Below are 12,333 nucleotides of genomic sequence, written 5' to 3'. Positions count from 1 at the left end.
CTGTAGTCTAGGTTTTTAGGTTGTCCATCGTCTTTGCTTCGGCGGCGACGATGACGACGTTGAATAAATATTCTTCGGATCCTTTCCTGACGAGGCCATCGGTCCTATAGTTGGGGATGGATCTGGAAATCAGTCTGTCCAAGCAAGGATGGCGTGGCGGCGGCGGTATCCTCGTGGTGGACCTGTGTCCTCGGGCTCCGTCGTTGCGACAACGTTTGCTCCAGCGTCGGCGTGGAGCTTGGGAGGTAGTCCAGGAGCGGATGCAGATTGTGGTCTGCATCGACGACATCTGGAAGACGGAACGTGTGCTGGGTTCGTGGTTCGTGGATGGCAGGTATGGTTTCCTCCTTCGACGTCTTAGTCGTGGTGGGGTGCCAGATCTGGAGTTTGATGGTGTGTCCGGGGTGTTGCCCCGGTCTGATTCGTTCAACGGCAATGGCTTCAACTTTGGTGAGCCACCTTGGAGATCCGCAAAGCTGCATATCAGCGATGGAGCCGCGTTGAGCTCAGGTGAGGAGGTGATCCGTCATTTTTTTCTTCGGTGGCTGCTGTGGTGGTGCCGGAGGCAGGTGACGGACGTTAGTGTCAAGCTCAGAGATGTTCTGCTATCTTTTCAGTTTTGTCATGTCGGTTCTTACGTGACTTATACTTTGTTCTTTATGATATGAATGAGACACGTATTACCATGAAAAAAAGTAACGTAAACGCTTTCAAAAGAAGGTTCGGCGCCTATGTGTCCAGTTTACATACGCTCTAATCTTGCCTGACTGATTAACGTGTCCAGGGCCGGCCCTGAGGGGGCGCAGAGGGGGCGGCCGCCCCGGGCCCCCGAAGCTGAGGGGGCCCCAGCTCGTGTTGTGCAGCCCAGTAATATCATGGCGAAGGGCCTCGTCCAAAACTACGCAGGTACGTACAGGCCCGACCCTGAGGGGGGGCAGAGGGGGCGGCCGCCCCGGGCCCCCGAAGCTGAGGGGGCCCCCAGCTCGTGTTGTGCAGCCCAGTAATATCATGGAGAAGGGCCTCGCCCAAAACTACGCAGGTACGTAGAGCCCTGATCGAGGAAAACACATTACGCACGTGAAAGTCGCATCACGGCGTGATCGATGCATGAGATCCTGCAACCCCTAAAAAATCAATCTCTGCGTACCCTACTAGGCTAGGCGCTTGATCCTCGCTCCAATCGTGCGCCGCCGCCTTATTTTTCTGGTGTTCACCGATCGAACGCCTACCCCCACGCTGCCATGCCACAGCTCCCTGTTGGGGACACCCCGTCGCAGATTTGCCAGCTCTCAACCCCGAGAAACCACCTGAGCATCGTGTTCACTGCCACCGCAAATCGGTTCAAGGTCATTGTCTTTGATCCTTCCCCCTCAAGATTGGAAGAAATATAACTAGAAGATTAAAGAGAATAAAAGGTATGGCACATAGCATATGCACTCCGTTTTGCCGTGATGACCGATAAAAATTTATTTGAGTAAAACATTCAATATTACTAATTTGTTGTTGCAATATGGCCATTGACAATTGATTAATTGGACACAGTTTAGCAATAGATATTAGTTATTTAGATTTATGTGTCGGGGTGCCCTTTGATCCTTCCGCTTGATGCTTGGATGAAATATAACCAGCCGATTAGGGAGAATCTGAGAAATATTTATTATAATAAAGCGATTGATTATAAAATGAACAATATTTATAAATGATGATCAATATCGCCTCTTCATTTTGTTGAAATATAACCATTAATAATTGCTTGATGGGACACAATTGGTGATAGATATTATTCAAACTTATGAGTTTAGGGTCACAATTTGATACATATATTCTCACAAAAAAAATTTGATACATATATTCTCACAAAAAAGAAATTTGATACATATATTAAGAGGCCCCGAGTGCTTGTTTCGCCCCGGGCCCCCAAAATCTCAGGACCGGCCCTGGACGTGTCGGACGCTACGGGCGAGAGCAGCTAAAGCAGTCTGAAGAAACAACCATGCCACGGTCCTCGTCTTGTAACAGTACGGGACTGGATCAAACCCATGCACGTCAAACGTCCCTCCCGTGGTAAGCCGGGCCGGCACGTGTCGCCGTGTCAGGAGCTGCAAGCCTTGCAAGTTGCAGCGGCCAATGTTGTCGTGAAGGAACAGAGCAGTGTACGTCTGCCTGGTCTTTTCCGCTACGGTTCAGTCCCTGGTCCAAACACGTCTCTTATTTAGGCGTAGATCGTCTTCTCCGGCCGCTCGCCACTGGTCATCCAATCTTTCTGCCCATTGACAGGAACGCTTCTTCCTTACTGTGAGTGAAAGCTAACATCGATCCGAAAGTCCTTTCCAGGGGGGAGATGCGGATAGTTGGAACAGAATTACACATAGTTGGAACAGAATTCCGCTGTTTGCACTCGCAGCCAAAAGTTGATCACACCTGCTCCTAAGATTAGAGGATTTATATGCGGGCCTCCTTTGGTTCATAGAATAGAAATAATATAAAAATAAATACAAAATCATAGAAAGTAAGATGACATGTATCGTTATTTCTATAGATAAAGAGATATCATTTGATGCATATGATAGGGATTTTTTTATTGAGTCTACGTTAATGTTACTTTTCCTTTGAAATATGAAGGATTGGTCCCTATCTTACATAGAAATAGGAATTCATTCCTACAAAATCAAAGGCTTCAAAGGAATTTTTCCTACAAAGTTTCTATCCTTTACTATTCCTACCAAATCCCCATGAATCAAAGGAGGCTACACTAGCTCTATTCGTTTCTCCTAGCGCTCGAAATTGCCAATAAGATATCGTATGTGCTGGCAAGGTGTAATGAGGCAGAAAAATGTGGTTGACTACTATTTTTGCCATAGTACGTCCATAATACACGAGGGATATCACTGGGAACAAAGTAATGACGAAAACTAATGAAGGCTATGTTTTAATGATTAAAGCTTCTGAAAAGATCAAGTATGTTTGAGAGGTGATGTCATGCAGGCTTGTAAAAATGTAAAGTTCAAATTCACTAGAGTTGTATGAAAAGAAAAACCAAATTTTACAATGGATAGTGATAAACAGTACAATAACATTCGTGCATAATTTGTTTCTTCTTACCTCGCAAATGAATATGAGTTTGAACTTCAAATTTCACATGTTTATAGGACTTAATTTTTCAAACACGTTGTATTATTTTCAGAATTTTGGTAATCTTTTAAATGTGATGTTAGAATAAATACGAGGCCACCGTCGATCATCCAAGAACCAAGCAATCACACGAAGCACGACACCGAGATTTGTTAACGAGGTTCACCGATATGGCTACATCCCCTGGGCCTGACTATGGGCGCTCCTCCCCATGACACCGCTACAATACCGCACCCGGTCGCCCTGGACGCCGGCACATGCCGCCGGCTTCCCCTGCTTTCGGTGCAATTATGTTGGCATAGGTTACATTATGTGTCTACCCCCGTTATATATGAGAGGCCTAGGATACAAGTGTCCTACTAGGACACGACTCCATATCCTATCTAAACACAATACAACTACAAGTCCAACTGTAACCTACCTTGTACACTATATTCGACACAACTCCAACAAACTCCACCTTGGCGAATATACTCCACCATCCTGGATTTGTCCATGCGTCAAACTTCCAGGTACATTGGACTTGAGCTTATCCCATGAGTACCGCTGCTACTCCAAAGACTCCATATGACTCCACCTGCAACTTGTAGTCCATTCTTTTCTTGACCACGGTCAACACTCGAGCAAAATTAAGTTCCTTGTTACTCTAGTTCGTGGTCCCAACTTCCAGAGTATCAGTCCAACGCCATCACACTGATCACTGACCTGCGTGAAAGTGAACAACTCACATATTGGGTGTCACACGTAAGAGTTACCTAAACTCAACATCACCGCTCCTTTCTTGACCGCCTGTGCGAAATTTGAAGGAATTTCACCATTGCTTATAGTCACCCTGAGTCAAACTCGCAGTTGTCTCACCACATGTATGACCACTGGAGCCTTGGTCTGTCTCCATGCCCCGTGCATATTGCATGCCTCGCCGCTATTACCGCGTCGAGCCTCCGCTGTCCCGGTCGAGTCTCAAGGGTCGCGAAACCACACAACTCAACCCCCATTGCAGAGTACCACCGATCATCACCGACCGATGACGAGTTTTACGCTTCCATCAGACCACTGGGCTCCAGTCTGAACTACGTGCCACTCGCTTTTCCCATCCGCTGAATAGGCTTCGATTCTCTGTCGACTTACGCCGTAGCCCCTCAATCCAGCTCCACCTTCAACATGACTCCATGGTAGATGATCAGTCCACCGTCGCGTCCCGTCGACTTCAAGCTCACATGCGTACGCCATCTTGAATCAACCCCACGCCATAGTCTTGTCAAAGGCACACAAGCCCTCGGGGCCTATGCCACGTGTTTCCACGCCCAGAAGTCGGTCACCATCAGCATCACGCTCCTATGTCGCTGTCGCTGATCCCACCACCGTCTTCTGTTTCAATCGACTCACATCGATCCGCCAGACTGCCAAGTTCAACCCCGCCGAACTCGGTCGACTGTATGACACACTCGAGGCTCCCAAATCATCTTCTGCGAATCTCCATCCATCACTTGATAATTCCATCTTAGCTGACATGACTTCCCGCAACGCCATCAAGCATCCATGTTGTGCCAACAAATCTTTCACCCGTGTCTGCCATAACCCAAGGTTTTTAGTTTTATGAACTTCTCCACCTCAAACCTGGTACCCGTTGACGCCACAGTTCTTTATACGGCTGACCTTGCGAAAAAATATCCGAGCTTCCAACACGTGCTCAAGTACACAAGATGCACCATTAGCAAATTCCTACCGAAAAACCTTCTTGTACTCACGTGTATTAGCTCCCAGACTCAACTTCCAATGCTAGTAATTGCTTTGCCAAAACCTCCTGCTACCCGATGGAATAGAACAATGGATCTTGTCTTCCGCTGAATCGATCTGTTTCACGTCTCGTCATGTCACGTGAGGACTCAGTCCTCTTTTTGTCCAAACCAAATCTCACGATGAACTTTTGACTGCACGATTGTCCCGTATCGCTCCTGCGTCTCGACTCCCGAGCCATACCACGGCGAATCGGCCTATGCCTCAGGTTTCCGAGCACATGCCCACGTCTGCAGGCCTACTGGGCCTTCGGGAGCAACTACCCAGCGCCCACGATGCACGCGCCAGAGCCCGACTCAGCTTGCACAACCCAGCCTGCCTGCACGTGTCCTATTGTGCGGTCGCCACACAAACCGATCTCGCCGAGTTCGCCGACTCAACGCTTGCTTCGAGACACCACCGCTTCCAATCAATTAGCCGTTTCCGATTGCTCTTCCCATCGATTGCATCGTCGGTCGAACTCGTCTGAACACCAATGCCTTCGATTCATAACCTCTGGATCAACGCAGACCTGCAAATAACCTAGCTCATGATACCACTCGTTAGAATAAATCCGAGGCCACCGTCGATCATCCAAGAACCAAGCAATCACACGAAGCACGACACCGAGATTTGTTAACGAGGTTCACCGATATGGCTACATCCTCGGGGCCTGACTATGGGCGCTCCTCCCCATGACACCGCTACAATACCGCATCCGGTCGCCCTGGACGCCGGCACATGCCGCCGGCTTCCCCTGCGTTCCGGTGCAATTATGTTGGCATAGGTTACATCGTGTGTCTACCCCCGCTATATATGAGAAGGATACAAGTGTCCTACTAGGACAGGACTCCATATCCTATCTAAACACAATACAACTACAAGTCCAACTGTAACCTACCTTGTACACTATATTCGACACAACTCCAACATGTTATTTTCACAACGTTTTCATTGTAACATGTTTTCACCGGGTACTTCCTCGTAAGATAAATATCTTTTATTGGAGTATGACAAACGTGGCGCCTACCTAACAACCCATCCTTATTCCTCTATGTCCAAAGACAGCCAAAGAATTTGCATCTCAAAGACCAAGAAACGAAGGAAATATCAAAATCGGCCCCATTAATTGTACCCCTAACTAAGCACATGCCAAACTATTGTCTTCTTGGTCACAATGACGTGGGTGCCCTCGCTTCCGCAGCCGATGCCACACTAGTCATCTCTCTCTCTCTCTCTCTCTCTCTCTCTCTCTCTCTCTCTCTCCATCCAATGCATGTCCAGTTTCCTCGTCGATTGACAAGCACAAAACACGGTAATATTGGAAAGTGGCAAGAGGAAGGCGGAGGGGTGAGGCAAATAGCAGTTATGGTCGATGGACGAAATGTGGGGCAATTTTGGCAGTTCACGATAAAAAACGGCCACCCTTCTTTCAGGGAGATTTGGGGAGCGGGGGTGGGGTGACCACGCACTTCTAATGAATATGGAGCACATGTTACAACTATATTTTCTTGGTTATTCCTGGTTGTTCCTGAGCTCATCTGCTGCATGATGAACATTGAATCCAAAAATAGCAAACAAAAAATAAAATGATTTTGTTGCCACCAAATATGTTAAGTTTCTAGGCGCATGCAAATTTCTGTGTCATTTTAAGTTGGCTCCTCTAGGGTTTCCCTAGAGTCCTCCTCTTCCTTCGGCGGCGGCGCCGAAGTCTAGGGTTTTCACGTCAGATTACCGGCAATTGCTACCACGTGTTGCGGTCGTCGTCCTACGTAGCTGATCCTACGATTGCATGGAGATGTCAGGGGGTGCGAAGGAAGGTGCGGGGGCGAACGACGCCATTGGACGCATGGAAGGTGTGCGGAGGGCGGATGACTTGGGGGATGAAGGTGCGCAAGACCCGGTGGCGGCGGCCACTGTGGAGGGAGAGGGGGAGGCAAAAACCGCGGAGGCGGATCTGGAGGATGAGGATCAGGGTTGCTGGGATCACTATGGCCCGGATCCAAGCCTGGAGGATGCGTTTGAAGGACTGAATTTGCAAGGTGAAGAAGAGGAGGATCTGGACTTGTCAGGGGAGGTGGATGAATTGATCAAAGATGTTCGATGGCTAGCACTGTTTAGGGTTCATACCATGCGCCCATTTAGTCATGCTGCTCTGCTAAACTCGATGCGTAATGCTTGGGCATGTGCACAGGGGGTGACATTCAACATCAAAGGGCCTAAGCTATTCTTGGCTCAGTGCCATTGTTTGGGCGATTGGAAGCGCGTGATGGAAGGAGGGCCATGGCAGTTTCGGAGGGACCCGGTGGTTCTGGTTGAATATGATGGATTCACTAATGCTTCAGACTATGCGCTTAATATGTTTCCTCTATGGGCACGAATCAAGGGCTTGCCGGATGGTTTGACTAGGAAGAAGGATTTGGCGGAGAGGGTGGCAAAGAAGGTAGGGGAACCACCGCTCACAGTGGTAGTAAATGAAGGCAAGATCAATCCAGCGAGTTGCTTGAGGGTTCGAGTCTTTGTGAATGTTACAAAGCCTCTTGTTAGATTCGTTCCGATCACTTTGAAAGAGAGGAAAAAATATCCAGTGTTCTATGAAAAGTTGCCGGACTTTTGTTTCTTTTGTGGTCGTATGGGGCATGTTGTGGAAGAATGCGGGGATGGAATGCATGATCCGAGCGTTTGTGAATGGGGGGACTGGCTCCATTGGTCGGGAGAACCAATTAGTGGTAATACTATGGGGGGAAGAGGGGGTTGGACGAACGCAGGGAGAGGAGGTGGAGGAGCTAGGACGGGAAACCGAGGAGGAGGTAAAAGTGGGAGAGGAGGAGGTGAGAGAGGAGGGAGGGCGACCAACATAGGAGGAAGGGGTGGAGTGGAAGTGCAGGTAGATGGAGTTGTGGGTATGGATATCAGCCAGTATAAGACTATGCTTCGGAAACAGGACCGTTCGGCTAGGAAGAGGCTTGTAAGTGACGATGGAACTATAAATGTTCGAGGCCAACCAGTCCCTAATTTGGCCGGGAAAGTGGCAGATACTGTTCTTATGATAGAGGGTGGTGCGGTACTGGAGGTGCAAGCCGCAGTTGTGAATCCAGCTTCCACGCCTGGGAAAGTGCCGATTGTGAAGCGTAGGAGATAGGGGGAAGGAATGGATGAGGTAGAGCAACTTGACATGGACACTACATATGAGGCAGCCTCCGTGGCGGAGGACCGCCGGGCCCAATGAATTGCCTAAGTTGGAACTGTCGGGGAGGGGGGAACTCCCGGATAGTTCGAGAATTAGCGACAGTGTGTCATTCGCGTTCCCCCATGTTTGTGTTCTTATGTGAGACTCGGCAAAAGGAAACTAAGACGAGGAGGATACTTTATCGCTTGGGTTTAAAAGGATTTTGTGGCGTTGACAGTGATGGATTGAGTGGAGGGCTGGCTGTTTACTGGCATGAGAATTGTGTTGTTGAGATAGTTGGCAAAGATGAGCGCCATATTGATGCTCTTGTCCGGATCCAGGAGGATGCAAATCAATGGCGTGTTACTTTCGTCTATGGTGAGCCTCGTGTTGAAAATAGGCACCTGATGTGGGCAAAGTTACAAAACCTGAAAAGTGTAAGTGATTTGCCTTGGCTTGTCATCGGCGATTTCAATGAGGCGATGTGGGACTTTGAGCATCTGTCGGCCACTCCCAGGGCAGCGGCTCAGATGCTAGCTTTTCGAGATGTGCTTGAAACCTGTGAATTGGTGGACCTAGGTTTCTCTGGAGTCCCGTTTACGTATGATAACAGGCGGAGTAGTATGGGTAATGTAAGAGTTCGCTTGGACCGGGCAGTTGCCACATGTTCATGGAGAAATATGTTTGCTTTTGCTTCTGTTGAGCACGTTGTCTCACCATGCTCAGATCATGTTATGCTACTTCTAAAGGGTGAGGTTGATCTAGGACCTACAAGTGCAAAGAGTAGAAGGTATGAAGTTTTCTGGGAAACAGATTCGGCACTACCTGAAGTTGTAAAAGATGCATGGGCTGCAGTAGGTGTGGTGCAGAATTTGGGACAGTTGAGAGATGCTCTTTCGAAAACCATGAATTGCCTCGGTTCTTGGAGTATAAAGTTTGGTAACTTGAAAAGGGAGGTTGCAAAGTCACGAACTCAGTTAGAAGAGCTTATGAATATGAACGCGGATAGGCAAGATATAAGAGCAGTCACGGATAAGATGAATGACTTACTGTACCAAGAGGAGATGATGTGGCTCCAAAGGTCAAGAATATCCTGGCTAAAGGAGGGCAACCGGAATACAAAGTACTTTCAGAGCAAGGCCATCTGACGGGCAAGGAAAAATAAGATCCGAGAATTGACGGATAGCATTGGGGTAGTGCACTCCGACTTTGCGGCAATGGGGAAACTCGCAACGAATTATTTTTGTGAGTTGTTTTCGGCAAACAAGTCACTGGATGCAGCGCCTATGATTGATTTAGTGCACCCCTTGGTGGCGGAAGAGGATAACACGAAACTTTGTGCTCCATTTACCGAGAAGGAAATCTCAGACGCTATGTTCCAAATTGGGCCCTTGAAGGCACCAGGGCCAGACGGTTTTCCCGCCAGGTTTTTTCAAAGGAATTGGAGCACCGTGAAAGATAGCGTGATTGCAGCAGTAAAAGATTCTTTTGTATGGGTATCATGCCGGAGGGAGTAAATTCTACCTCCATTGTTCTTATTCCAAAAATTGCTAACCCAACAAAGTTATCTGATTACAGGCCTATAAGCTTATGCAATGTGATTTACAAGGTCATCTCAAAGTGCTTGGTGAATCGGTTGCGTCCACTCCTGGATGATTTAATATCAGTTGAGCAAAGCGCGTTCATCCCTGGGAGGATGATAACTGATAACGCATTGGTGGCCTTTGAATGCCTTCACTACATTAAGCAAGAGAAGGATCCTACAAAAAGCTTTTGCGCTTACAAGCTCGATCTGTCTAAAGCGTATGATAGGGTGGACTGGGTCTACTTGAAGCAGGTGATGCAAAAGTTGGGTTTCTCTCATCGATGGATTGATTGGGTAATGACGTGTGTCACATCGATGAGGTATTCTGTCAAACTTAACGGAACTCTCTTGGATTCATTTGCACCGTTCCAAGGGCTTCGGCAGGGGGACCCTCTTTCACCGTATCTCTTCTTGTTTGTGGATGATGGACTCTCGACAATATTGAGAAATAAGGTGCAAGCCGGAGCTATCTCACCAGTTCGTGTTTGCAGAAGGGCGCAAGGTATATCCCACTTGTTATTTGCGGATGACACCATGCTGTTTTTTGAGGCATCTAGAGGCCAAGCGGAGAGTGTTAAAGAGGCACTAGATTTGTATGGTTCAGCCACCGGCCAAAGCCTCAATTATAACAAATGTTCAATTTTCTTTGGCAAGGCTTGCCCAGCGGCAGTTCAGGAGGAAGTCAGAGTAGTGCTGAATGTTACCAGTTCGGTCTTTGAGGAAAAATACCTCGGCCTCCCCACACCAGAGGGCCGCATGTCTAAACGAAAGTTTCAAAATCTTCAGACTAGTCTGACTAAACGACTAGTTCAGTGGGGTGATGGACACCTAGCTCAGCCAGGAAGAGAAGTTTTGATAAAGTCAGTAGCCCGGTCGCTACCAACGTACATGATGGGTGTGTTTAAGCTGCCATACTCGGTGTGTGACGATCTCACAAGGATGGTAAGGAATTTCTATTGGGGATCGGAAAAAGGTAAGAGGAAAGTTCATTGGAAGGATTGGGATCACCTGATGCAACCCAAGGATAGAGGGGGTTTGGGTTTTCGGGATTTCCATTTGTTCAGTCAAGCTCTATTGGCCCGCCAGGCATGGAGGCTAATATCCAGGCCGGAGAGCCTATGCGCACAAATCCTCAAAGCTAGATACTACCCACACGGCAAGCTTGAGGACACAGTTTTCACGGGCAATGCCTCCTCCTCATGGCAAGCAATCAGTCATGGTTTAGACCTACTAAAGAAAGGGTTAATTTGGCGTGTTGGAAATGGCAGAAGTATACGAGTGTGGCGAGATAACTGGATCCCTCGCCCTTTCTCCTTCAGACCCATATCACGGCAAGGGGTGTGCCGTTCGCGTTTTGTCTCGGACTTGCTGAATGATAATGGGTCCTGGAAGGTTGATCTACTCACTCGATTTTTCGTTCCTGTTGATGTTGAAGAGATTATGAAGATCAGGGCGTCTCCGCGACGAGATGACGATTTCCTAGCATGGGCACCTGAGAAGCATGGAGTCTTCACAGTGAGGAGCGCCTATCGCCTGGCGTTCGATGAGCTGCACCATGGGTCTGTTCCCTCATCTAGCTCCGCGCCGACGGGAGCCAGGGAATGTTGGAAGTTCATTTGGAGTTGTGGCGCTACACCTTCGGTTGCATCCTTTGCATGGCGACTGGCAACAGACAGTCCACCAACCTGGAAAAATAAGTGCAAATCGGCCTTGAGACTACTAGTATATGCCCAGTTTGTGGAGCTGCAACAGAGGATAACTTTCACCCATTCGTGTTGTGTCAATATGGCCGGGATCTGTACAAGGCAATGGCAAAAATTTGGAGACTGCCCAACATAGATACTTTCCTTCATACGGGCAAGGAATGGCTCCTTCATGTCCTCGCTAGTATGAGTGAGCAGGAACGTTGCATGTTGCTGATGATACTATGGAGAAGCTGGTACGTCAGAAATGAGCTAGTACACTCTAAGCCTACGCCGCCAATGGACGTATCAATCAGGTTCTTGCAAAGCTATATGGAGTCCCTGATGGCAGTAAAGAGGAATTCACATGGGGACCCTGCCATAGGGAAGACGGCGATCGTTATGGATGGTGACACTAAGCACACATGTGCAGTGGCTGTTGACATGCCGACCTGGTCTAGGCCTGTGGATGGATGGGTAAAACTTAATACAGATGGGTCTTTTGTCTCCAGTGAACAAGCCGGGGCAGGGATGATTCTGAGAGACTCGGCTGGCAAAATAATCTTCTCGGCGTGCAGGGCTCTATTCTCCTGTAGAGATGCCTTGGAAGCTGAACTATGTGCCTGCATGGAGGGCATCTCTTATGCTCTGCAGCGTTCAGAACTGCCTCTTGCAGTCGAACTGGACTCTCTTCGGGCAGTTTCTATGATCACATGTGATAGTTGTGATCGATCGGCTTATGCTTTTCTTGTAAGGGAAATTAGATATCTTCTTACTCTTCGTCAATCTTGTATTACTCATGTCTCGCGGGTCGCAAAATAAGGCCAGCGATAGTCTAGCTGCTTTTGGTAGAGCTCAAGGTAGGACCATGACCTGGATTGGTTCGGCTCCTCCGGATGTGGTAGATTTGGTTGCGATGGATTGTATTGATACTATCTGAGTAATACAAGTTTTGAACCCGCAAAAAAAAAATCTGTGTCATTCTGACA

Source organism: Triticum dicoccoides, chromosome 6B, assembly GCF_002162155.2.
Source record: "Triticum dicoccoides isolate Atlit2015 ecotype Zavitan chromosome 6B, WEW_v2.0, whole genome shotgun sequence".
In the NCBI taxonomy this organism is placed as follows: Eukaryota; Viridiplantae; Streptophyta; class Magnoliopsida; order Poales; family Poaceae; genus Triticum; species Triticum dicoccoides.
Note: the sequence above shows the minus strand (reverse complement) of the source record.